We start from the raw sequence: 27930 nt of genomic DNA on the forward strand, positions 1-27930 counted from the left end.
CCATCAGTTGTGTGGTGTCTGTCTGTATGGGGGTAGCAGCTGCAAGCTTTGCGGCTTCGTCTGCTCGGCTGTTACCAAGGGACACTGGGTCTTGACTATATGTATGTGCTTTACATTTGATAACAGCCACTCTGTCGGGTTCCTGTATCGCTGTTAGAAGCCTTTTTATATGAGCTGCATGCGCTATCGGTGTGCCAGCTGCCGTCATGAAATTTCTGAGCCGCCATAGGGCTCCGAAATCATGGACTACCCCGAAGGCGTATCTAGAATCGGTGTAGATATTGGCTGACTTACCCTTAGCCAATTCACATGCTCTGGTTAGGGCGACCAGTTCAGCAACCTGGGCTGAGTGAGGTGGGCCTAGCGGTTCCGCTTCTATGGTGTCTTGGTCATCTACGACTGCGTATCCAGTACACAAGTCTCCCGAGTCTGACTGTCTGTGACAACTACCGTCCGTGTAGAACGTGAGTTCTGCATCTTCCAGTGGATTGTCACTGATGTCAGGCCTTGCGGTAAAATTTTGGGTCAAATATTCCATACAATCATGTGTATCTTCCTTTGCATTAAATCCTCCTTCCCCATCACTCTCACCTTCCACCCTTTGTGCCTGACCAGGCACACCTGGGAGAAATGTTGCAGGGTTTAATGCACTGCATCTCCTTATGGTGACGTTTACTGGGGCCATTAATGCCAATTCCCATCTTGTAAACCTTGCTGATGAGACGTGTCTGGTTTGGGCAGAATTCAATAAGGCAGATACCGCATGCGGTGTATGGATTGTGAGGTTGTGGCCTAGCACGACATCTTCGCTTTTTGTCACTAGCAATGCTATCGCCGCAATGCTACGCAAGCATGTGGGGAGGGATCGCGCTACCGTATCTAGCTGAGCGCTGTAATATGCAACTGGCCTGCTGGCATCACCGTGTTTTTGTGTTAGTACACCTGCTGCGCACCCAGCACTTTCTGTTCCGTATAGTTCAAAGGGTTTCCCATAGTCTGGCATACCTAGTGCTGGTGCCTGCGTTAGACACTGTTTGAGTCTCTCAAATGCTGTTTCGGATTCGTCTGTATGCGAAATCCGATCAGGTTTGTTTGAGGAGACCATTTCCTGCAAAGGTAGCGCCAATATGGAAAACCCTGGGATCCAATTACGGCAATACCCACACATTCCTAGAAACGTCCTGATCTGTTGCTGGGTTTGTGGCAGTGTCATGTCTCTAATGGCTTGGATTCTATCAGCGGTCAGGTGTCTCAGTCCTTGTGTTAGACAGTGTCCCAAATATTTTACCTTAGCTTGGCATAATTGTAACTTGTCTTTGGAAACCTTGTGACCTGTGTCTGAAAGATGAAACAGGAGCTGTTTCGTATCCTTCAGGGAAGCTTCCAATGAATCAGAACACAGTAGTAGATCATCCACGTACTGTATCAACACTGATCCACTTTCCGGTTGGAAAGACTGTAAACAATCATGCAAAGCCTGAGAAAATATACTTGGACTATCTATGAAACCTTGGGGTAACCGAGTCCACGTGTATTGGACTCCTCTGTATGTGAATGCAAACAAATATTGGCTGTCAGGGTGCAGAGGTACCGAAAAGAATGCGGAGCAGAGGTCAATAACAGTGAAAAATTTGGCAGTGGGAGGAATTTGCATTAGGATGACAGCTGGATTAGGCACTACGGGGAACTGACTCTCAACTATTTTGTTAATCCCCCTTAGATCTTGCACTAGCCTGTAACCCCTCCCCCCACTCTTTTTAACAGGGAAGATGGGACTATTTGCTGTGCTGGACGTTCTTACTAGAATGCCCTGTTGTAGCAAGCGCTCTATTACTGGGAAAACTCCTAACTCCACCTCTGGCTTCAGAGGATACTGTGGGATTTTTGGAGCTATCCTACCATCTTTTACTTGTACAACTACTGGAGCTACGTTTGCCATTAATCCAGTGTCCTGTCCATCTTTTGTCCAAAGTGACTCTGGTATCTGAGATGTCATCTCTTCTACTTGGGATGGATTCCTATTTGTCATAATGGAATGTGACATTAATTTTGATGGGGAGTCTAACATGTCTCGTACTTCCTGAGCGTGATTCTCAGGGATGTCCAAGAATACACCTTCAGGAGTACAATAAATGACGCAACCCATTTTACATAGTAAGTCTCTTCCCAGGAGATTAGTTGGTGCCGATGCAGCCAGCAAAAAGGAATGCTTGGTATGCAAAGGCCCTATTGTAATCTCGGCTGGTTTGCTAACAGGGTAGTGCTGGACTACTCCTGTTACTCCCATGGCTGGAATTGTCCTACCAGTGGTTCTCATGCCCACTGTCGAATTTATCACTGACTTGGCCGCCCCTGTGTCTACAAGAAAGTTTAAAGTTTTACCAGCTACATTGATTGCAATTTCTGGTTCGCTTCCAAGACTAGCAATCAACTTAACTGGGTGCAGATTACAGGTATGGCCACACCCCTATTGGGTATGCTGACCTCCCTGAATCCCGTTGGCAGCAACTACTTGTGAGGGGGTTAGCTGGGAACTACCAGAGGCATGCCAATCTCTGTTCGGGGGATATCTTTTTGTTTCCCCTGTATGTGGCTCAAAACTCCGCCTCTGTGGACCCTGCTCCCAATGTCGTGTGTTGTGTTGTTGTCTAGGGGGTTGAAAAGATCTTTGTACATTCTTTGTTCTACATTCTCGTGCAAAGTGTCCCGGTCTGTTACAAGAAAAACATGTTATTACACTTGCCTTACCCACAGGATTCGGTGGTACATACGCAGGCTGCCTTGTGGTCAGCGCCTGTATACTTACGGACATCAACTTATCACTTTGCGATTCCCTGTGCCTAGTGATGTTTCTGTCGTGATCAATAGCAGCCTCTCTCAATGTGGACACTGACAGACCTCGCCAACATGGCTGCGTGGTCTGTACCCTAGCTTTTAATGTTTCTTTCAAACCATCCATCAGTACAGATACTGCTACTTCTCGATGGTTTGGGTTGGTCTTAATGTCTTCTATACCAGTGTACTTTGCCATTTCTAATAGTGCCCGGTGAAAATATTCTGTTGCCGTTTCGGACTCCTTTTGCTTAATGGAAAATATTTTATTCCATTTAACAACGGCTGGGAAATACTCCTTTAGCTGTAAATTTATCCTTTTTACATTATCCTTGTTGTACACGTCTGTAAGCGGTACATCTTTATCCAATGCACAGTCAGCTAAAAATTGAGTTGCGTCAACATTGGAAGGTAAACAAGCTCTTAGCAGTATCTGCCAATCCTTGTTGTTGGGTTCTACAGTGTTACCTAGATCCCTGATGTATTTTTGGCTAGCAACTAAATCCTTCCTGGGGTCAGGAAATTCGGACACTATTGTTCTTAATTCCATTCTGGAAAATGGAGTGTACATGGCAATGTTCCTTATGGGAGTGGCTCCAGACACATCTGTTTTTCCATTGGGAACTGCTATTACCCTTACAGGAGCAATTCTAACAGCCTCTTCCTGTGTAGATTCTACTGCTTGTTGTGGTACAATTGTTTCAGTGTAGTGCATGGTGCCGTACTTACCCGTTGACACGACCTCACCTATCCCTCCGCTAGGGGCTTTCGCTAATCTCGTGGGTGTCGCTGTGCCTACTGTGGTCTCTGCTATGGTGGCTGCAAGAGAGAGAGCTGAAATTGTTGCTGAATCGTCTTCTTGATCACGCTCCTGAGGAAGGTTCAAAACAGGGTACATCTTGCACGGGTTAATACTTGCATGAGTTATTTGGTTAACATCATTAACATTTACAGGGTTACTAAGAGTTTGTGTTTTACAACCCAGTGCGTTTCTCTCCGCAATCAACTTCTCTCCTGCAATGTATGGTGGAGGAGGAGCTGTGGCTATCAGCTTCCTGACTGCCCCAGATCCTGCCACCAGAGCCAAACCTCTCTGTATCTCACCTTCCTGGTGCCATAACTGTAAATAATCATGATGTTGAATTCGTCTCTTTGCTGATTTTACGAGACATATCCTCCTCCTTAAATTTTGTAACACTTCTGGACTAAAGCTACCTATTCTTGGGAATTTGTCCCTGTCTTGTACAGTCATTCTCTCCCATTCATCACATAAAGATTCGGTGTGACTTCCATATTTTTCACACATTACATATCGTGCCGACCCAACTGGTCGGTTCACAGAATCAACCTGAACCAAGGTTGATCGCCCCCTACCTGAGCAACTGGCCCCCATAGTCTGCAGGTGTTGCTTAGTCCTCCTTGGATCTCTGTATCAAGGTTTTCAGCAAGCCTTTACAGACAACCAAATTACTCCACAGTAGGCCGGCGGTGGCGGTTTACCGAGTACCCCACTCACTCGCCCACCTCGACCAATACGACCTGATCACACCGACGTGGTGCTGGCGTACTCGATACAGGGCCCCTATGGAACCTTCAGTTTACTGGAACATATGAGGGTTACCCGCAGGACACTTACTCTTTCCAGTAAAGGTGGGGTTGTTAGATAGTTCCTGAGTGACCAGCGAACTTCCCTTTAAAAATAAAAAATTACACAAATCACGTCAGAATGTACAAATAGCGTTTGTGACCACTTTACTCTAATGGTATTAGGTCAGATTACTAACTACTGCACACAATTACGTGTGGTCCAATCGTTCAGTACACAAGCACTACTTGTTATGTACTGAAAGATCAATGGAATCGATGTTTCCGGCCGCGATTCCTTCAGCAAGAGCTTGTATGGCCTATATGGGTTCTGCACCAACACCCCAGGCGTTGTGCCACTGGACTTTTATAGCGGACCTTTTACCTTATGACCTCCTGGTCTTGTTACCTTATGACCTCCTGGTCTTGTTACCTTATGGTCCGCTATACTCTAATGCTCAAATATTATTTAACCAGGGATGCCTCCCTAGCCACCGTATATGTCACTTACACGTATGTCCCTTGACGAGTACCCGGCTTTCCTTTTGGTTCCACCTTAAAGTTGTATAAACTTATGTATACAAAACCACACTCACTCAACACATGTACACTTTGTTTCTATATCTATTTCTGCGCAGAAATTGTCTTCAGTCCAACAGTGTTACCAATTAGGAGTAGGATCTGTTAAACTAAATTTCAGATTTTTCCAAAAATAGATTTGCGTTATTTACCGCGTCGCGTTATCTACCGCTGTGCGTTACTTATCGCCTTTGCGCTAATTATCGCTTTTCGTGACTTGAGCTACGTGGGCGTAACCGGACGCTACGTTGCGTAGTGAACGCTGCGTGCGTCTGCCTTTGGATTGCGTACGCTAGTCTTTGTTAGCGACACGTGTACGCAATGCAAAGATCCACCGTAACACAATATATACTTTTATCAATGTAAATGATCCCTGATCATCTACCGCAATCCACACTGACTGCCTTGTATCTCAGACAAATCGTGTGTTGTTCTATACTTTAACTATTACCTCTACTATGAAATAACAGCAAATCTCTTTTAGCACTTTCTATCAACTATAAAAATTGGCAAACAGGAATAGTGATATACGAAATTGAAAAAGAAATGCAGATAAATGTATGCGTGCGTGTATACGCAAGACAGAAGAGAAATAAAACAGTTTTTAAAAGACACAAGCGTTTTGTTCTTACTTCCGGTTCCCGGATTCCTTCAGCACTCTTTATCTAAGCGAAGCAGACGCTTATCCCGTCAGCACTGGGAGACAACCTCCCACCCTTTGCTGGGGGATAATGTCTGCTGATCTACCTAGTGCAGATATGAGAAGGATAGGACGAGTCCCCAATTGACAATGCTAAATTCCTTTGTCGTATAAACAACCCTTTATGAAGTCTAAGAACACTGTACGCTGTTTGCTTAAGAAGTACCGTAAGGGTACGCTATTTGCGTAACGATCGCTCCGCCGTAGGCGAGACGCTCAAGCGTCACGTTCGCTCACGGCCCAGTGATCACAGGACACGTTATTGGTTATGACTAGAGTAATGATTCGCTATGGCGTAGCATACGCTCGAGACCACGAGGAGGTCACCAGCGGCGCAGACGCTCACAACGCTATACCTTAATGTTTAAACCTTATACCAATGAAATACACAGAATACCTTAATGTGAGTACAGGGTGTAAGTGCAACCTTGTGTAACCTGACTAACTACAAAGCTGCTTGAGCGTCACCGACGCTCAAGTGAACACTTAATACTATAGAAAATACACAGATACTGGTTTAGGTTCCAAAGCCTATTAACTGTATTATATCTAATATATTTGTAAAAGGGGATAGCAGTACAAATGATACACTACAATATAACAGAGACTTCCTAACCACAGAACTAAACAATAAATACAAAAAGACAATACTACACTGACCTAAATGCAATACAATACAATACTATCTAATACAATACAATACTAGCCTAGTCTAGGGGAGATATGAGAGAACAGAACAGAGAGAGAGAGAGAGAGAGAGAGAGAGAGATGAGAGAAATTGGCTCACAGAAAGACAATGATTACGGAGAGAAACTTACGCACAAAGGGTATGATCGCCTGCGCCTCGATATCCAGCTCCCGGCTATCAGCAGATAACCGTTGATGAGAGAGTGAGAGCTGGATGTGGTCGGCCTGCCTATTTATGCCCCACACACAATGCAATCTCCTGGTCCTACAATCCCATTGTCCATTGGCCGAAGGAATTCGGCCCTGCATCATAACAAAAGGTCATAGGGTGATTCATACAGGTGGGCTGTGACGATTTCCAACAGCTCAGGTGGGTGGGAAACTGGGTTTCCCGCCGCATACCTGAGTATGTGTAAATAATAGAAATGGACATAAACTTCTTATGTCCATAACTATTCGCACGAGCGATTAATACGCTCCAAACCAACACCGGAATATTACTAATTAAATACTCTTCCGATGGGTACCAAACACTGCTGTATGATTCCTGTCAGACCCTTCGTACAATACAAAGAGGGATTCCTTTAAACAGGGACCTTCTATTTTAACCATACTTTCAGAATCTATCAAGGTGACCATGATCTACAAACTACATTAATTGTGAACATTTGTAACGAATGAGTCGCACGCTACGACTACATAAACTCTACCGTAAATACGCATACCGCGCCTGCGAGTGCACGCTATCGCGGGTATGCGCCTTCACGGGAGAGCGTACGCATGCGCAGCGCGGACCAGTGTGCGGTGCAAATATGGCAACGTGCATAGAGACATTTTTCTGACTTTGACAAATCCATTACATTGGATCATATTTATTATCATCAGGGCGTCCCTAGAGTAGGAGCAAACTGTTGCTTCAACATACAGCACTGCAGATTGCACCAACTGATCAACCAATGGTAAACTGTTCCCAAAGTCATGTGATTATGCGTTATTCAAATTCAGCTCAATTTATTCAGTGCTAACCGCAGCACTAGATATAGGCGTATATTGACAAACATTCAGGAAACTCAGAAAGCCTACAATTCTGAATTCTTATACAATAAGGACAAATTAAATAGGTTAAATATTAAAAAGTGTGAAAGATGGGTGCTCTACCGTAATTCTATCAACATGTAACTGATCATGCAGATCTTCATTACACTGTCTATTAGTAGTGGGCAAGTAGCCCTGGATCGCAATCTGAGAAAGTGTAAAGCTTGCCACATATGTAACAGTCCTGTCACTCAGTTAATGCCCACACTTGACAACACACAAAAAGCTGTCATCTACCGACTGGCATGTCAGAACATTTTTCAAATCATTTTGATCAGATCACTCTCAGAGACTGTGTGTGGATTTGTTTGCAACATGAGGATTCAAGTACATTCATGGCTAGCATAACACTCATAACAGTAATCTAGTTAAGTTAAGAATATTACTGAGGAATATAATGAATAGAAAATACTATATATCTGGTCACAAACCCTGTCTTTAAGCTGCAGTAAAAAAAAAAAGGGAGATCCAGCTTTGCTCTCCAATTCCATCCTATTCACTGTCTGATCAACCAGTAGGCTGAACAGTCTAGGGCGCAATGATAGGGCACTGCCAGACATGGGTCTGCTGAAGATATAATAAAAAAACGTTTCCCTCTTTTATTTGTTTATTTTAAAGTAAAGGAACAGCAATATCCTGTTTGTCATTGGCCTAAACATTAATTTGCTTCCTACATGTGCCACATATACAATCTCCTATGCAGATTCAGAGACTCGCACACATATACAAGTGTAGCATTTTAAATTAATCAGCGCAGTCTCCTGGTACATCTTAAGGCCAGTACTCACGGCCCGATGCTGGAGAGATGTGTGCTGAGCGAACCGCTCAGCACACATCTCTCCCGGCGCTCAGCACAGCGCGATCTGTGCTGAGCGTGTGGGGGGAGACGGGGGGCCGCTCACTTCACCCAGCGGGTGAAGTGAGCGACCCGCTAGATTGGCCTGCATGCAGGCCAATCTAGCAGCAGCGATAGCGATGCGCGGGTCTGCGCATCGCTATCGCTGTTAGGGCTACACACGGAGCGATCTTCCTGAAAATCTAAGCAATCTAGTCAGATTGCTTAGATTATCGCTCCGTGTGTACCCCCCTTTAGTTCCATCATATTGCAAGGCTAACAGGAACTGGCATTCCTGCTCCCCACAGTCGTCTCCCCATCTCCCAGTCACTGACATACTGTACTGAGCCATGTAATACCATGTCCCCACTCCTTTGCCCGTCACAAGATAGGTCTGTTTGCTAAATTAAGATCCGCAATTGAATAAGTGGCAGCTTCAACAGTCCACCCTCCAGGAACTTTAGAGTCAGGAGAGGAGCCCCAGCACCAACTATGCAGGTACAGAAAGCAGGCAATGAATTTTGAACAGACACATTATTGTTCTAAACTGTGTGTAGAGGTATATATAAAGGGAGAGATTGCAGTAATTATGTAAAACACATTGTGATGCATATACATTTTGGATAACAATGGAATGCCTAGTTATCACCCTCTTTTAGAAGTGTTGGCATTAAATTATTATTGCATTAAATATATTTTCTTAATATTCAATGGTAGCATTTAAACTTATAAGATGCTCTGAGTATTGTGCAGCAGTCCCTAGGATGCTGTTTGTATTGTAAATAGGTTACTAAAATGCTATATGTTTTATATGGTGGTCCCTAGAATGATATTTGTATTGTATGGTGGTCTCTAGAATGCTCTCTGTACTGTATGGTGGTCACATGGATCCTCTGGGTATTGTAAATTGTCATTATGATGCTCTGGTTGTTGTATGGGGGTCATGACGATACTCACTGTAAATATATATAACTGTATATCAATTACTAGAATGCTCTCTATATTGTTTGGGGATAACTGTAATACTCCATAGGGTGGATTCAATTGTGGAGTGCGTCACCTGCTGTGGAGCTATTCAGTTGTTGCTTTGATAGACTCCCATTACCCGCGGTAGACACATTCTTTTCTCAACTCCCCCCTTACTTCCCCTGGAGATACGAGAAAAAAATGTGTTAAAAAGTCCATAGTTTGGGCGCCCAACACACCAAAACCAGGACTTTGGATGCCCATTCAGGCATTTTAGACAGGTTTAGCCGATTTGCATATCTAAACCCGGAGCTGACAGGCACCTTATCTATCAATGGGCGTCTGATAGAGTGGAGAACCCAATAATATATTTCCCTGTAGTTCTCTGTAAACTTTAATGCTCACCTTGCTCTAAGACAGGGGTCAGGGAACTTTTTTACCTTTTACCAAATACATTTAGATACGCCGAAGTTACCCCCTTGATTTGAAAGGAAGGAAACCATATATTATTGTGCATATATACTGGTTATCACTGTTTATATGGCATTTCTGAGATACTGTGTATGTGTGTATGTATATGTATGTGTGTATATATAGATAGACTAGGTGCTTCATCGCGCCCTACGGGCGCTCTTCACACCGTCGCAAGGGGCTACGCCCCCTTAACCCTTTCATGCCTTTCTGGGGTTCAATATTTGTATTATATGGAGTATTACCTGCATTCCTTTGTCAGTGGTTAAATATTGCACAATGAAAGGGCGTGCGATGGTGAAGGAGGCACAGCCCCTTGCGATGGTCTGGAGGCGCCGTGGGTAGGGGAGGGGCAGGTACGGGTGGTGCGGCGGATGGGGAAGGGGGTCTGGAGGCGCTGCAGGTGGTGGAGGGGTAGGTGCGGGGGTGCCATGGGTGGGGGGGACGCCAGATGGAGGAGGGTGTCTGCAGATGCAGCGGGTGGAGGGGGGCAGGTGTGGGGGGAGACATATATGGGGGGTGGATGGTGGAGGGGGTCTGGAGTTGCTGTGGGTGGTGGAGGGGCGGAGGAGTGGGAGCCACGGGTGGTGTAGGGGGTCTGGAGGCACAGCGTGTGGGGGAGGGGTGGAGTGCCGCATGTGGTGGAGGGGGAGGTGCGGAGGTGTGGTGCATTGAGGAGGGGTCTGGAGGCGCTGCGGGTACTGTACCTGCCACAAAGGTAGTTGGAGGGCATGCAGTAACAGGGCCAGGACAGGCGTGACAGGGTCAGATCACGGGTGACAGGGCCAGGATAGGGGTAACAGGGCCAGCATAAGGGTGAAAGGGCAAGGATAAGGGTGACAGGGCAAGGCCAGGGGTGACAGGGACATGACAGAACACAGGGCACGGGAGAGATTGGTATTAGGGACAAAACAGTGGTGACAGACAGATGTGTCTTACCGGAGTCACAGCTGCTGTTCCACTCCAACCTGTTGGGATCTGCTGCTGGTGGAGACTTGGCATGGCTGACTCTCTCAGGCTGGAGTCCTGCTTCCTCTGCCCGTCAGCATCCCTCCCCCCCTCCTCAGTCACACACCGCAGACCTCGCGCAGCTGCCGGGCACTGTGGTAAGGGGAGACTGGGAGTGACTGGTTAGCCCCCAGGAGACGCTGCGACTGGACGGAGGAGGGGGTCATAGCATGCACACGGCGCGGACCTCGCGGCTGCTGGGCACTGTGGTAAGGGGAGACTGGGAGTGACTGGTTAGCTCCCAGGAGACGCTGCGGCTGGAGGGAGGAGGGGGTCGGAGCGGGTCGGAGCCTGCAAGCATCTCGGACTTCTGCAGCGCTACCCGCTGGCTAAAGTGTGTGAAGGAGCTGGGCGCACCTCACTGCGGGCGGCAGCACTGCAACTAGCGGTGAGGTTGCCGGGGCTGGAGATAACAGAGGCAGTACGGAACCTGCACAGCAGCAGGTGCCCCACAAAACTGCAGCTAAGAAGCGTAGAGTGTGCTAGAAAGTGATGCTCCTCCGCGCCAGAGAGACCCTGCTGAGTATGCTGATGTGGGGGGTCAAGCACACAGTGAGCCGGTGCCCGTCTGTCTGTACGGCATACCCCTCACACACCCCCATACCTCCCAACTGTCCCGGGGTTCCGTCAGAAGAGCCGGATTAAGGGGCGGGCCAGGGGGTACGTACCGTGGGCCCAACAGTTTTAGGGGGCCCCCCGGCTGGAGTAGCTCTGTCCCAGCTCAGAAGCTCCCCGTCCTGCCAGCAACAGCGGCAGCATTGTGCTACAGTCAGCACACGCTGCTGCGTGTTGGCAGGTCTGTGGTGTTGCCTGCTTTCTTCTGCCTGTGCGGGTGTGTAGGGGGAAGCGACCACCTCCTCTGGCTTTAGCCCTAGCTGAGGGGCCAAAATTCCATATATATAAAAAAAAAAAAAATCCCAGAATTTGCATAAGGGGGCGTGGCCACGCGGGCCGCGAGTAGGCCACGCCCCCAGCACCACAGCAGACACAGCCATGAGATAGGGCTCCCCTGTCTCAAGTGCACTGGGCCCCCCGGACTCATAATCCGCCCCTGGAGGCATGCCAGCAGCTCACAGAGCGCTGGGCATGCCCCCTCACTGACGAAAACGGGGGCCCTCCCGTAAAGCCACGCCCCCTTTTGTAGACCATGCCCCCTTTTTGCCGTGTGTGTGTGTGCCCTCCTTCTGCCTGAAGAAAGCTGGGAGGTATGCACCCCTGTCTGCCTGAAGAAAGCTGGGAGGTATGCACCCCTGCCTGTGCCATGCCCATACTATCTGCTTCTGCTACTAGTCTCCTATAGATTTGCCCAGATCTGTGACTCATTTGACTAACTCCGCCCTGTGTTGTGACTCCGCCCAGCATTAGCAAATGAGTCACAAAGTCACAGATCTGGGCTATTATATAGGAGATAGATAGATAGATTATTTATTTATTTTTTTGCCAATGAATGGGTTAATTAAAACTTTCTCCCCAAAACACCAGAATGAATGTAAGAAAGATGGATGAGGGGGGAAGGGGGAGACGCGACTTTTAGGAGACAGATGGTCACATCCTCACCTCAGTAATGTCAGTGTTAATATTCCACTGTTATGAGGGCCACTGTCTGATCCTGCGGAACTCTGTCAGCGGTCAGCCACAGAACACTTCAAGTTCTGTGTGTGAGTTGGCGGGCCGCGGGCGGGTGGGGGCGGGCGGGAGGACAGGACAGCGCAGGACGGGCATGCTGATGTCACACCGCAGCCAGGAACACAGCACAGGGCAGCCAGGAGCACAGCGCAGGGTGGGCAGGAGGGAGCGCGTGTGATGTCAGCACGTCACATCACGAGCCAGACGGTGCTGGATGGGGCTGTATCTCGGTAGCGCGACCATCCATTACCCCCAGGAATTTGGGGTAATTTACCCCTGTTTCCTGACCACTGCTCTAAGGGGGACATTTACTAAGCAGTGATAATATCGGAGAAGTGAGCCAGTGGAGAAGTTGCCCATGGCAACCAATCACCACTGAAGTAACAGCTATAATTTGCATACTATAAAATGATACAGAGCTGCTGATTGGTTGATGGGGCAATATCTCCACTGGCTCACTTCTCCGCTCTTATCACTGCTTAGTAAATGTCCCCCTAAGTATTGTATAGTGGTGACTATATGATGCTCTCTGTATTGTATATTGGTCACTATGGTACACTCTGTGTTGAATGGCGGTCTCTGAAAAGCTCCCTAAAGTATCTGCAGTTGTGATTCTGAACATAAACATTGTTGTTAGTGGTGGTGATGGTGGGGGGGGGGCGCTAAGACTGTATTATCAGGGGAGTAGAGACCCATGGGGGAGGGGCGTATTAAAATGGGGGCCTTACCTAAAAAGTGGGCATGTCCACACCCCCAAGAACGTTTAAATTAAAAAAGTAAAAAATTCAGGGCCACGGTGTGCATGCTCCATAGGGGGGCATTATTCTAACACAGGAGGAGCAGGTGGGGCGCAGTGGAGGGATAATTAGTACTACTCCCCACCCCCACCCCTCTCAGTACCACTGCGTGTTAGCCTATGTCAGCCATAACACTTAATCAGACCCTTAATCAGCAACAGTCATAAAGATAATGAAATTCTGTAATGTGACAGCTATTCCCCGTCAAGTTTCCACATACAATAAGTGATTGTTTGTCTTTTTTTGGGAGCATCTGAAATCGTCTTACTGTAAGCGTATCTCCCAGTATCTGTTATGTTTAACACTTCATACCAGCCATCCCCATACTAGACTATAGAAGGTCTGCTTCTTAACTCTCATTAAATGGATGAAGCCAATTTTATTAAGTAGAAAATTATTGTTATTTCAGTCATTGTTAAACACTTTTGAAAATACAGTACATTAATGTTATGCTTGTATACATTAGCAAATGTATCTGTAGAAAAGTGACGTTTCTAAATATAGATCAAAAACGTGATGTGAAAATTGTCACCACTGAATCATGTATACTGTACTGTATGTTAGTAAAAGAATAACATGAGTTATTTATATTCTTACTAAATAAAAGTATGTAATGTGGGTGCTTTGCTGGCTTAGACACATTACTGCTTCAGCGTTTCAAGTAAAATGATCTCTAGAAAGAGGTGCCAAGATCAGTTAATGTAAATGTCAATGGTTAGATGTACGCCGCATAAAAGTAAGAAGCATTAACTTTAATAGACTCACTCCACATCTGCAGGTGTATTGAGGGTAATTGTGCTAAAGCAGGATCTGCAATTTAAGAGAATGTACAAAACATTATTTATAACACCCATACATTTAATATATGTATCCCAAACAGGTAAAAGCACATGAGCAGCATAACATAGCTTTTTACATCAGGCCAACGTTACAGAATGGAGTGGCATCCCTTCCTCAGGTTATTACGACAAAAAATCACATTATAGGAACCTGAGGAAAGGACACAGCGCCGTCCTGAAACGTTGACTTGATCAATATAAGAAGCTATTTTATGCTGCTGACCTGACTTTGAGCATTTTACTTATTTGGAATAGAAGCATTTTTTCACACAAACATTTCCAATTATTGATGCTTCTGTCTTCTCCTAAGACCTAGATTTATGTTTGCATTTCTAGAGAAGGCACCATGGTAATTATTATTACAGACAGTAATGTTATTGGTTGTATTTTGCAATTAAGCATTAGTGCATATACTGTAATAGGACCAATTCTGACTTGGAAGCAAAGGAAAAAAGCAGGTCAATTTAGACATTGGTAAACCAAGTTGCCCTGCAGGTGGAGCAGATGTGCAGAGATCTAGATTTGGGGATGGGGTGCCCTAAGTCAAAGCAAATTTGCCGAGTAAAAATAAAGCAGGCCAGCATTTGTGGGCTACATGCAAAAGCAGCTGGTATTTACCCTGCATGTGTTATCTGCTTTTTCTGCTTTGCTTCCAAATCTGAATCAGCCTGAATGTTTCTGCTGCTATAAATGTTGTTAAGCGGCTCTTTCCACAGCTCAGCACATGAGAGAAGCAGCTGCAAAGGCAGTCATTCCGCCCTCACCCTGCGTGATATGTGCAGGGGTGGGACTGCACTTGCTTGCCACCTGCCTGCTGCCACTGCCCATCAGTTCTCACGACCGCGCTCCATGTGCAGCGCGGGTGGAGGGGGTGGCCACACTTCTCTACATTGGTCATGCTTCCTCCCAGTACCTGGTCCCGGCACAGCTGTCGGCGCCCCTGCTAAGCTGTAGGTGTTTTGCTCACCAGTCAATGTTTCCGGCATCTTTATTTCCTCAAAACAAACCTAAGTATCTATAATTGATGGATGGGACGAGCAGAAAAGAACACCGGAGTTCACCACACAAAAATCACTTTGTGCTTGCTTATACTTGGTTATTTTAGCCCTTATTTGGTGCGGTACTGAGCATATGGTATTTTCCAGACTAATGTCAATTTAATGTTTCATTTCATGTTACCTGAGGTTTGCAGATTCAGTCATTGTGCTATATAGGACAATGTTGGTTATACATTGTGATATTCAGTAATTGATCACCACATGTGGTTCAGAATTCCCATGATGGATGAAATCCATCTTTGCATTATAGAGGCACAAGGGGCATTTCACATGCAGTATCACTGTGTCCTGTCAGCGTGATTAGAAGATCAGCACATACATTACCCACAGGCTGTGGTCATTTTACCAACACTAACAGCCAGATCAAACACTCTTGTGTCTGGGAGTCGGGATACTGGAACTGGAGGGACAGTTGCCACAAAACTAAACTGTTTGAACCTCCACATCTTTTGGTTGGCAACTGTGACCAGAAAGGTGTTGGTGCTAGAAGTGGTGAGTTCGCCTGTACTGCAGAGATAACATGCCATGGTATTGTTTCAGTGTTTGTGTAGGAATAAAGAACTTTTGGATTTGAAAATCTGCCGTATATAAGGGGGAAGTTGGGAGTTATGGTAGCTTGTACTGCCTTGTATTTTATATGCCTTCCGGTAATAAATTACCACAAAAGGCAAATATAACCATTTCATCTTGGTGGAGATAGGAACAATGCCTTGAGGAAAAAGGCAACAAATATACTTTGTACATTGACTTTTATTGCTTTGACCACTAGGAGATGGTTATTAAACTACAGGGGATAACTTTGGCTTCTACAAGTCTCATTACATATCAACAAATAGCTCTGCCATTACAGTGATAATTCAGGACAAAAATATTTATTACATATTTATTTCCTGTATGCTCGAGTATAAAAAGCAATAAAAGTGATATATTTGTAATACATATTGTCAGATCGCCACAAGTGAAATCTGTGATTTATAGGAGCAAACAGTGATAACCCTTTTTTCTGTTTCTTGCCATTGAAATGAGTTATCACTGCTTCATAAATAGACCTGAACAAATCTGCAAGATCGGTCCTCTAATAAAACAGTGGAGCTACAACTTGTGCTAACCCTCATAGCTTCTGTCGAATAAGGGGGATGTGGGCAGGGGTGTAGCGAGGGTGGCTCGAGTGGAGTGCGAGCTCCGGGCGCCGAAAAAGTTAGAGGGCGCGCTGCCGCCCACACCCTTCCCGCCGGCCACTGTACTGGCAGCCGCAGAACAGGAGAAGCAGGGGGCGCACATTGACTTGGATACTAGGTAGGGAGCAGGGCAGGCCAGAGGCGACAGCAGGAGACACTGACAGCCAGCTCTGCCCACCCTCTTTATATGTCTCACTGTCTGCTTGTAGCTGTGCAGCAGGGTTACTTCTGTCCTGCCCAGGCTGCTGTGGCATCTCTGTGTCCCGGCTGCTGCAGCACTTCTCTCTACATTGTTGTTGCAGCACGTCTCTCTGTTCCAGCACCTCTCTCTGCCCCTCAGGCTGCTGCAGCACCTCTCTCTGTCCCTCAGGCTGCTGCAGCACCTCTCTCTGCCTCTCAGGAAATTCTGGGACATTATTTTCATTGAAGCATAGTGGGATTATCAGGTCTGGGACATCAGTTCTAGTGTTAAGGCATTGGGGACTATGAAATAGTGTGTGTGTGTGTGTGGGGGGGGGGGGCAATTTTGATGCAGCATTATCATTGAGAGTTTAGGGGGGGTTGGGTCTGTGGGGGGTCACATTTGGGGCATTATTTCAATTGAGGCATTGGGAGATTATCAGATTGCCATGAGCTCCACAAGGTCTACAACCACCCTTGTCACCAATTTAGGATTTTTCAATATTATTTCTTTTCAAATGTAACATGCCACCACATGTTGGCTAGGCCCCCAATTCAATATTCAGTATAGGGGAGGGGGGCACCAAAACATGCCCTTGCTCCGGGCACCATGGCACCTAGCTACACGTCTGGATGTGGGCATAAATTAGGAGCAATCGCAGGACCTAAATGACTGTATGATGAAGATAGAAGTTCAAACTGTAAACATACTTTACTGCACATGATAGTTTTAATACTGTGTTAGGGCATACTTGCCTACCCTCTCGGAATGGCCGGGAGGCTCCTGAAAATCGGGTGCCGCTCCCGACCCCCGGAAGGCTCCTGCATACCTGCTACAGCCCCACGCTTCTCCCCAGGGCCTCCTACAATAGAGTGCATGTGGTTGGACCGGGGGACCTGATGAAGAGATTTGTGGTGAATCGCATCATCATAGCCCCGCCCCCCACTACACAGTGCCTACTTTCTCGACACTGTAGAACGGGGGGCAGGCCACGATGACGTGGTCGTGCCACCACGCCCCTGGACAGCCCACCTATCTTCTGGCCACATCCCCTATGTGTCGACCAAGCTGCCCCCTTCCGGATTTGCTCCTGCATACCTGCAATGCTGGCAAAATGCCTCCATTTTAAGAAACTGAGAGCATCGCTCCCCACTCCTAAACGGCATAAGACTGTCAATCACTGATAGTCTGCTTCCGTCCTGCGTCCGCTATTGCAGACCCGTACTGTACATGAGCAAATTACCAAGCATCACTACTTTGCGGCATGTGCCACAGATCCTTTGGGATCTGAATGAGGGCCATGGTGCACCGCACATATTAAAAATGTATCCCCGACCCTGTTGGAGAATGTGTATGTATGTATGTATGTATGTATGTGTATGTATATATATATTTACTGTTGTCTGCCACCATAATCCACCGCAATATTGCAAGTCAGTCACTTTTAAATGAAGTGGAAGGGCCGGCCTGAGCTTCATTTTTTTGGTAAGTGAATAAATATTTTGGCGCCCCTTTATGGGATAAATTCTATAATCCGTGCTCGATGCAAAAAGGGGTGTGAAGAGGCATGGTCACACAATTGTGCCCCCAATACAACTTACGCCACACAGTAGCATTACAGTCAGTCAGCACTCAGGCAAAGAAGTGGTAGATCCACTGGGATTGGTCCTTTGCACAGAGCACAGTGATTGGCTCTCAGTGACAGACTGGGCAAGTTCATTGGAATGGAGTGGACCAAGGTAAATGGTAGATGCAGAGTAATAGAGCTTCTGATACATAGCGTTGTGTGCGCAGCAGAGAGTCAATCAGAGGCAGGTGTGACTGCGTCACTAGTGACCATTCTTACACATGTGTATTGCACCGTACTGAGGCTGCAACAGCCAGGTAGAGCAGACACTGAGAGCTGCGTCAACTCACCTGTGTCACCAGCACTGCAGATACCCGGATCCTATTGGCTCATGCTGTCAGATCAGCACTTCTGCTGCCGTGAGTGAGAGTGGCTGTTAAGTGCTACACAACTACATTCTCAGATAGGGACTAGCTGGGCCTGTGCAGCTGGAGGAAAGGGTCAAAGTGCCGCTGTTATTACACGATGACACTGGCTGATATACTATATGTGGGGTAGACGCAGGGGCCGACTGACCTCATTACAGATGGTAATGTGAGAGGCTGTGTGTCTCCATGTCAACACTCACAGCATGCCAGGCACAGTGGAGGGGCAGCCCTGGTCCTCTCTACACTCCACTGTGTCTGTGACTGCTCACTGCCTAGCTGCTCCAGGAAGTTAACGGAGCCTTCTTTTGGCTGGCGATTTACAAGCCTTTTGTAGTTGGCGTAATTGGAAAACCGTCCCCGAGGCAAAATGACACCCGTGAATCATGGGTTTAAACAATGAGGGGGCAGAGTTCCAATTGTGGACAGTCAGGGAAGTCTTACAGATACTCAAAACCCCCCCATATCTACTGCACATGTGCAAATCACTGGGAAAATGGCCACTGCACCATTTCCCTGGTGATTTATGTCTACAGAGCCGGCCGCCACGGGACTGCAGACGGGTAACTATAATTATATGGGTGCAGGATGTGCAGTGTGGACCCCCCTGGACCCAGGGTCCTGTGTGCACCGCACACTCTTCATCCATTATAGATATTCCAATGACAACTGGGTTACTGGCTTTAGAGTTATTGCCCTTGGAATATGTTAGTAGCTCAGGGCAACAAAGGATTGAACAACGTTGTTTTAGAATATCTGATAAGTGCAATTTTTAAAACTCTAAAAATATCTCCCACCATTTTTAACATGTCAGAATAGTACATATTCTTCCATCTGTACGCTGGTCATTAAAAAGTAATGCTATAATAGATCACTGAACACTCCTAGGGTTTCTTATACTTGGTCTTTCTTATTGAGCCTGCCTTAAAATACCACTGCTAAGAAGCGATATATTGTGTAGTTGAGAAGAATAGAAGGACTTCTACAAAGACAAGCGTCCGCTTCAGAGCGTTTTATTCTGCAGGTCACTCTCTGCTGAGCAGCTCGCTTTGCTTCCTGTTAAAAAAAATAATAAAAAAAAATCTTTATACCATGCAAGAAAACAGTCTCCGTGCCTTTTGAGATTATTTCATTTTTAAAAGGTAGTATTAGGTATAAAAAGATATTGCATGATGATTAAAATTATTCTCCATTAAAACAAAATATCTGTTTACTTTTATGTGTGCAGTATACTTTTTCTTTTATTGTCCTTGGGGGTCATTCCGAGTTGATCGCTAGCTGCCGTTGTTCGCTGCACAGCGATCAGGCTAGAACTCTGCATTTCTGTGCATGCGTATGCACCGCAATGCGCACGCGTGACGTACGGGTACAAAGTCCTTTGTGGTTCTGCACAGGTTCTAGCGAAGCTTTCAGTCGCACGGGCAAACGCAGGAAGATTGACATGAAGTGGGCGTTTCTGGGTGTCAACCGACCGTTTTCAGGGAGTGCTTAGAAAAACGCAGGCGTGTCGGGAAAAACGCAGGCGTGGCTGGGCGAACGCTGGGCGGGTGTGTGACGTCAAAAGCCGTCCCTCCGTCGTTAGAGTCAACGCACACAAAGAGTAACTACAGGGCTGGTCTTGTTCTGCACAAAAAGATTTTGCAGCCGCTCTGCTGCACAGGCGTGCGCACTTCTGCAAAGCGAAAATACACTCCCCGGTGGGCGGCGACAATGCGTTTGCACGGCTGCTAAAAGTAGCTAGCGAGCGATCAACTCGGAATGACCCCCATTGTGGCAATTTAGCTACAGTATTACAGGTAGCTACTACAGTCTGTGCTGTACTACAGGCTCGCTGTACTAATGCATAAGGACAGAGTGGGAAGGGGAGGTCAAAACCATGTTATTTTCAAATCTTCTAACTTGTGGCTTTGAAGTGCAACCGCTGAGTTTGCTCGTGGCTGCTGCATTGTTCATCTCACCCAGGAAAATACCAGAAGAGGCAGTCACAACAGAACAAAGACATGAGACATATTGCAAGGCCAACACTGGGTGGCCTACACCTAGCGACCCGCCGCCGAGCTGCCCAACGGCCGATACGGCGGCGGGGGGTGGTGACTGGGGGAGTGCCGTCACCCGGATCCATAACACTGCATGCTAATATGGACGAGAATGTCCATATTGGCCTGCATGTTTAAACGAGCCGGCACCAGCTATGAACAAGCGCGGGGCAGCGCATTGTTCATCACTGGCGCCTACACACTGAAAGATTTTAACGGTATCTCGGTCATTAATGAACGAGATTGTTCATATCTTTCACTCATATCACCCAGTGTGTAGGGCCCTTTACACATGAAGAGAGTGGCCCAATGAGTTCTCATTCTAAAAAACTATTGTGGAAATAGGAATAGGTCTTAATACTTATTTAGGAGTCTTATACAGGGTTGGCATGAGATCTTCCTGGGCAGTGCCATAACTTGACATTTTAGCACTGTGTGTGCAAGAAATGGCATCGGCACCCCCCCTTTATGTAAAATAGGGACAGTGCACGCTGTAGGCGCGTATCAAAAATATAGGGGTGTGGCTTCATAGGGAAGGGGTGTTGCCACAAAATATTACCAATTCATATTACGGTGCACAGTAGTCTCCATTATTCAAATTACGCCGCACAGTAGCGCCACTACACCAGGTAGAGCCCCTCTTAAACTTTACGGCAGACTGGAATCCACCTTTTACACATTATGGCAGACAGATTCCCCTTTTTACACATTAATGCAGACAGCATCCCCTTTTTACACATTACAGCAGACAGCTTCCCCTTTTTACACATTACGGCAGACAGCGTCCCTTTTTTACACATTACGGCAGACAGCGTCCCTTTTTTACACATTACGGCGGACAGATTCCCTTTTTTACACATTACAGCAGACAGCGTCCCCTTTTTACACATTACGGCAGACAGATTCCCCTTTTTACACATTATGGCAGACAGCGTCCACCTTTTACACATTATGGCAGACAACGGCCCTTTTTACACATTACGGCAGACAGCATCCCATTTTTACACATTACGGCAGACAGTGTTCACCTTTTACTCATTACGGCAGATAGCGGACCCTTTTTACACATTACGGCAGACAGCATCCCCTTTTTACACATTACGGCAGACAGCGTCCCCTTTTTACACATTACGGCGGACAGCGTCCCCTTTTTACACATTACGGCAGACAGATTCCCCTTTTTACACATTACGGCAGACAGCGTCCCCTTTATACACATTACGGCAGACAGCGTCCACCTTTTACTCATTACGGAAGATATCGTCCACCTATTACACATTTCGGCAGACAGCGTCCCCTTTTGAAACATTATGGCAGGCAGAGTCTACCTTTTACACATTAGATAGATAGATAGATACCGACAGACAGAATAGATGATAGATACTCTCCCCACCGGCTCAGGCGGTTAGGCTTCTCGGTGCAGCAGCTGCTGGCAGATCCCGGGCAGGGGAGGAGGAGGAGGGAGGGGGACTCTGGAGCCGCAGCAGCGCACTGTAATTGGTGGCGGCGCTGCAGCTGTCCCTCTCCTTCCACATTGGCTGGCCACCGCTGTGAATGCTGGGATGAGGGAAGCGCATCCCAGCATTCACAGCAGCGATGACCAGCCTATGTGGAAAGAGAGGGACAGCTGAATCGGCGCCGCCACCAATTACAGTGCGCTGCTGTGGCTCCCTCCTGCTCCTTTTCCACTGCCCCCAAAGCTGCTGCTCCTCTCCTCGTACACACACACGGCTTGTAATGACTCAGTTTGACTCATTACAATGCCGCTGACTAAAGTCCCCTTGGAACGGGGATGCGGCCAGTTGCGCCCTCAGGGCGATTGCGCTTTGTGTCAGGCACACCTGGCACACACGTAGTTACGTCCCTTTTCCTGGCCACAATACTTGGGGGGCATGGCTAAGGGTGTTCAGCCATGAGCACACCCTGTTGTGAATACTGGGGACAACTGTACATTCTGTGCTGATGAAGGAAGCATGGCTTCTGTTCCCTAACCCTAATGGGCCCAAATACAGGCCAGGGCCTAGTACTTTGTACCCACCGCTGACCTTATGGGCCTGATTCAGAGTTGAACATAAAGTGGTTGCAATTCTTGCTGTTTTACACACTCAGCAATAAATTAACATTTATATCTATGTGACTGTCCTACCCCTCCACTGGCAAAAGCAGTCCTCTTCATCAACACGTGCTGGATCTCTGCAAACATTCACCTATGAATAGCCTGCAATTCCATCAGCACACATATGACACGCCCATGCCATCCAGTAACACAGACTCTGGTGGAAGTGGAGATCGCCTGATGTTCATACAACTGTTAATCGCCCTTAACTGCTGTAAGTTACATATGCAGGCCCCGATGCATGCGCAGTCTGCTAAAAAATTGTGAGGGCTATATGCAAACAGACGTGCATGCAACTCTGAATCTGGTCCAAGTATGTGACTTAATTTGTATTGAAATTGTGTCTTCGTATGTACTTCTCTGAAATTTTTGGATTTGTAAATGCACAGAAGCCACACTGCACATGCGCAGAGCCATAGCTGCGATGTTTCCCGCAGTGCCATGATTGACAAGCTGCTGGCTTTGGGGGCGGTGACAGGCCTCACTGCAGATTCTCCCTAACACCCTCCCCCCCAACCCTCCTCCTTACCTGTCAGCCTTCCGTAGCCTCTCTCCACAGGCTGCTGTGTCCTGGACTGCGGTGGGTCCAGGGAGGTTGCTGCCACGGGTGGTCTTCAGTATGCCGGCTGTCGGGATCCCGGCGCACAGTATACCGGCGCCGGAATCCCGACAGCCGGCATACCGACACTTATTCTCCCTCGTGGGGGTCCATGACCCCCCTGGAGGGAGAATAAAGCGCGCCACCGTGCCCGCAGCGAGCCCGCAAAGGGCTCATTTGTGCTCGCCACACTGTCGGTAAGCCGGTGGTCGGGCTCCCGGCGCCGGTATGCTGGTTGCCGGGAGCCCGACCACCGGCATACCATACCACACCCGCTGCCACAGAGTGCAGCAGTCTCTGTCTGCAAGGATCTGTGTAGTCCCTGTGCATGGTCTATAAACAGTTATTGTTTCATGTGTTTTTAGGGAATGTGGTCATATCTCTATGATTAGGCCATGCCTCCTGCTTTACTGGGGCCCGCCCAATCTCTCTACGGCCCTGTGAATGTGTCCCTCACAAAGTGGACAGTTTTCTGAAGTGTATACTGGTGAAATTTATCTGGGCACAAACTTTTTAGTTATGTCTAACCATGCCCCCATTATACAATTTGACATCTGAAATGACAAAGAATACTGAGAAAAGGGGTGACGTCACTGGGAATTAAGGGGGTCATTCCGAGTTGATCGTAGCTGTGCTAAATGTAGCACAGCTACGATCATGTTCCCAGACATGCGGGGGGACGCCCAGCACAGGGCTAGTCCGCCCCGCATGTCTGGCCGCCCCTCCTCCCGCACAAGAACAAAAGCGTCGCACAGCGGCGATGCTTTTGTACTTGTGGAGTAACTCCCGGTCAGCGCAGCTTCTGTGGCTGGCCGGGAGTTGATTGTCGCTGCCCCAGGTCACAGCGGCTGCGTGTGACGTCATGCAGCCGCTGCGGCCCGCCCCCCGCACGGTCCAGCCACGCCTGCGTTGGGTGGACTGCGCCCCCATAACAGCGGCCAAATGCCGCCGTGCCACCCCCTCCCGCCCAGCGACCGTCTCTGCCTGTCAATCAGGCCGAGGCGATCGCTAGGGAACGACGGCGTTCGGCTGTCCGGCATGCGCCGACGCACTACAGCACTGCCGCAGTTCCGACCCGATCGCTGCGCTGCGCTAAACTGCAGCGAGCAATCGGGTTGGAATGACCCCCTAAGTGTTGTCTTGATGAATCGGGGAAGGTGTAAATTTTCCAGGTCTATTGGAAATATTGGAAGGTATGTGTGTCTGGTCTGTTCTGTTTTCCTGAGGGCAAATCTGCATCATCTCATCTCCCATGAAAAGCTTTCTGCATTATCGTAACCCCGCCTTCAGGATGATACAATTTGCATTACAAAGCTTCGTGCTGTTTACACTTGGATCCAAAAATCAGAAAGTAATACTGTATTACGGTGGTTCTGGGTTTTACTTAAGAAATTCCAATCAATGCTCAGTTGTCAGTCTGGGGTTCATTCAGATCTGATCGCTGCTGTGCATTTTTGTACAGCGGGCAATCAGATCTGAACGGCGCATGCGTATACACTGCGCCGGCGTGTCACATGGCTGCAACAGGCATCTGCGCCCTGCGACGGAATGGTGCAAAGAATCCGTTCGCAAGGAGATTGACAGGAAGAGGCCATTTGTGGGTGGCAACTGACCGTTTACAGGGAGTGTCCGGAAAAACGCAGGCGGGCTCAGGGAGGGTGTCTCATGTCAGCTCCGGCCCTGATCAGCCTGCTCTTATCGCATGGGAAGAGTAAGTCCTGGGCTACGCAGAGACTGCACAAAATCAGTTTGTGCAGCTTTGCTACACATGCGATCACACATTTGCACAGTGAAAAAACACTAACCCTGTAAGTGGCAACTATCTGATCGCAGGACTGCAAAAATCGCTGCCTAGCGATCAGATCTGAATCAGTGACGTGCGGTGAGGTCACTGGTTGGGGAGGCACTGGCAGCTAACAAGCCCCCCCCCCCCCCCCCCCCCGAGAAAAAAAAAGTGTGGTCCCCCGATACATCAATAAAACCAGCACTAGGCAGAACCAGCCAGGGGGAGTAATGCCATAGCAGGGGAGACACTCAGTGTGGGGTCCCTCTGCCATAACATTAATCATCCCCCCAGCCAGTCAGCCCAGGGTTGGAATTCCTCGGAAAGTGGGAACCCCAAAAAATAAAAATGGGGTCCCCCCTCCCGAGCAATAACCAGCTGCCCCGCACCCCTGGTGGCGGTGGGTGCGGGGTTCATTGTGTGTTAATATTGTTCTTCACAGGTGGCCTACAGGTCCCAGCAAGCCTGCCCCAGCATGCTGGCACTTGGAGAACCACAAGTGCCAGCATGCCCGGACATAAAGGGCCCGCTGGCACCTGTAGTCCACCTGCAAAGAATAGTAATATTGTTCTTTACAGGTGGCCTACAGGTCCCAGCAAGCCTGCCCCAGCATGCTGGCACTTGGAGAACCACAAGTGCCAGCATGCCCGGACATAAAGGGCCCGCTGGCACCTGTAGTCCACCTGTAAAGAAAATATTAAAATAAAACACCACACGGTCTTAAAAATACGTTTTATTAAACTGGATCTTCACCTGGGGGCGGCGGCCTTTAAGCTCTTTTGCGTGGCCGCCGCCTTCCCAGGGCTTCCTGCGTCCTCACCTGGGGGGGCGCCACCTCCCCAGGGCTTCCAGCGTCTTCACTTGGTGGGCGGCGGCTGCTAAGCTCTTTTGCATAGCCGCTGCCCATCCAGGACTTCCGGCGTCTTCTTTCTTCAGGAGCTCTTTACAGCTCCTCCTCCGCCGTCGGACTGACGCTCCTCTGCCTCGCGCAGACTTATATAAGTCAGCCGGAGGGGGCGGGGCGATGACGCGGCGAGCCGTGATTGGCTCGCGGCGGCCATCTTGAATTTAAAAAATGACGCTGAGGCGCCATTTTTGAAACTGGTACCGCTCCGCTGCCAAACTCTGCAGGCTAAAGGTAAACCTCCGCCGCCCGCACCGCCGCAACCCGCCGCCCGCTCCACCGCCGCATCCCGCAGCCCGCACCGCCGCCGCCTCCAGCCGCCCGCACCTCCTCCGCCAGCGTCGCCCACACAGTGATTGACAGCGGATCCAGTGACGGATCCGCTGGCCAATCACTGTGGCCTCACTGACAGGGACGTGCTTTCATAGGTTGAAAGCACGTCCCTGTATGAAAGCGGCACCTCTAATGTATTTTCAATGGGCTTTTACTGCCCATGGCTAGTCCCCGCCCGTGCACGCCCCCTGCTCCCATACCTTTCCCCAGAGACAACGCGAGGCACCAAGATCGGTGCCCCCCAAACACATAAGGAGGGGAGCAATGATAAGAATAATATTAAGAGGATACATATGACACAGAATATGTGTCATATGCATCTTCTTTGTATTATCTTATTCATTAATGACAGGGGAGGCACTGCCTCCCCTGCCTCCCCTGACTGCACGTCCCTGATCTGAATTACACCCTTTCTCCTTTTAAGGTTATTACAGTCCACTTTTATCTTAAGCAATGAAGGTGTAGTACAAGAGAGAAGCTTTATCAAGACTCCATTTGGTCCAGAGCTGAAAAGTCACCCTGAGTCTGACCTATGGGATACTTGCTCAATTCAGCCAAATTTGCATAGCTGTTCAGATTATTGTTATAGCAACGTATAGAAGACAGACAGGAAGGGAACTCATCTATTATTTCTTGGATCTGCTCATATCCAATTACAAAAGGTCAGAAAGCAAAACATAGTGTTGTGATTTTAACCTTTTGGCTACATTATAAATAAAATCTTTGGCTTTTCTACAAATGGTTAACACTACATATGCTGGCTTTTTTTCTTATGCAGTAAGCGCAGTAAATTATGGGGGAAATGAAAGTCTGTACTGGAGAGGAAATAAATAATGTTGTATCGGTGCCTCTTGGAAAACTAGGGAAAATATAATAGGAAAGGCTGTATAAAAGCCTTACTGTGACAACATCTACAAACCTTTATACGATGTGTCCACATACTGTACATCTTTGCTATATCCTGCCATGTATGGCATGGTTTTGCATATTATCATAGACTCAGATTTAGCCATGCCTTGTGATTTTTCTTAGTTGGCTTCTTTAATATGTTACTTTATACATATTTTATTATGGCAAACAAAATTTTTAAAATCCATCCACTCGCTACTCGTGAAAAACAGTTTAACCGTGTTTTGCATGTCGTGCCAAATTGAGCAAAATAGCAAAGATGTAAGTGGACACATCTGTATGCAGGGCCGGACTGGCCATCTGGCACTTCTGGCACATGCCAGAAGGGCCGATGTGCAGGTGGGCCGAATCGGTCACTCAGAGAGCCGGGAAGGCCGCAGGCAGTGCAGCCTCCGGCTCTCTGGTTCCATGGTCTCCATGGAAATGGGGGGGTGCCGCGAGTCCACGCCCCCGGACTCGCAGCGCGTCCCACCCCCCCAGCAACCGTCACCATGGTAATGGGGGCGTGCCACGAGTCCATGCCCCCATGACTCACGGCGCGCCCCATTCCCCCACCCACGTGACGCGCACGCTCGCAAATGCCAGGGCCGAATCAAGGCCCCAGTCCGTCGCTATCTGTATTAGAGATGAGCGGGTTCGGTTTCTCTGAATCCGAACCCGCCCGAACTTCATGTTTTTTTTCACGGGTCCGAGCGACTCGGATCTTCCCGCCTTGCTCGGTTAACCCGAGCGTGCCCGAACGTCATCATGACGCTGTCGGATTCTCGCGAGGCTCGGATTCTATCGCGAGACTCGGATTCTATATAAGGAGCCGCGCGTCGCC

At 48.0% G+C, this 27930-nt stretch overlaps 1 protein-coding gene and 1 long non-coding RNA gene across 4 annotated transcripts in view; one reads left to right on the plus strand and one right to left on the minus strand.

The window, feature by feature from the left end:
• Nucleotides 1-27930, plus strand: part of PRKG1 (protein kinase cGMP-dependent 1) — a 1872748-nt gene that overhangs the window by 54176 nt on the left and 1790642 nt on the right. The gene's annotated exons all lie outside the window — the stretch shown is intronic.
• Nucleotides 1-27930, minus strand: part of LOC135058104 (uncharacterized) — an 81826-nt gene that overhangs the window by 30949 nt on the left and 22947 nt on the right. The window contains exon 3 of one of the 2 annotated variants that reach the window (XR_010244603.1): nucleotides 15872-19484. The exons of the other annotated variant lie outside the window; for it this stretch is intronic. This is a non-coding gene — a long non-coding RNA (uncharacterized LOC135058104). Of the gene's footprint in view, nucleotides 1-15871; nucleotides 19485-27930 lie in introns of those variants that run through there. 2 annotated transcript variants of the gene reach the window in all.

This window comes from Pseudophryne corroboree, chromosome 3 (assembly GCF_028390025.1).
Source record: "Pseudophryne corroboree isolate aPseCor3 chromosome 3, aPseCor3.hap2, whole genome shotgun sequence".
Lineage (NCBI taxonomy): Eukaryota > Metazoa > Chordata > Amphibia > Anura > Myobatrachidae > Pseudophryne > Pseudophryne corroboree.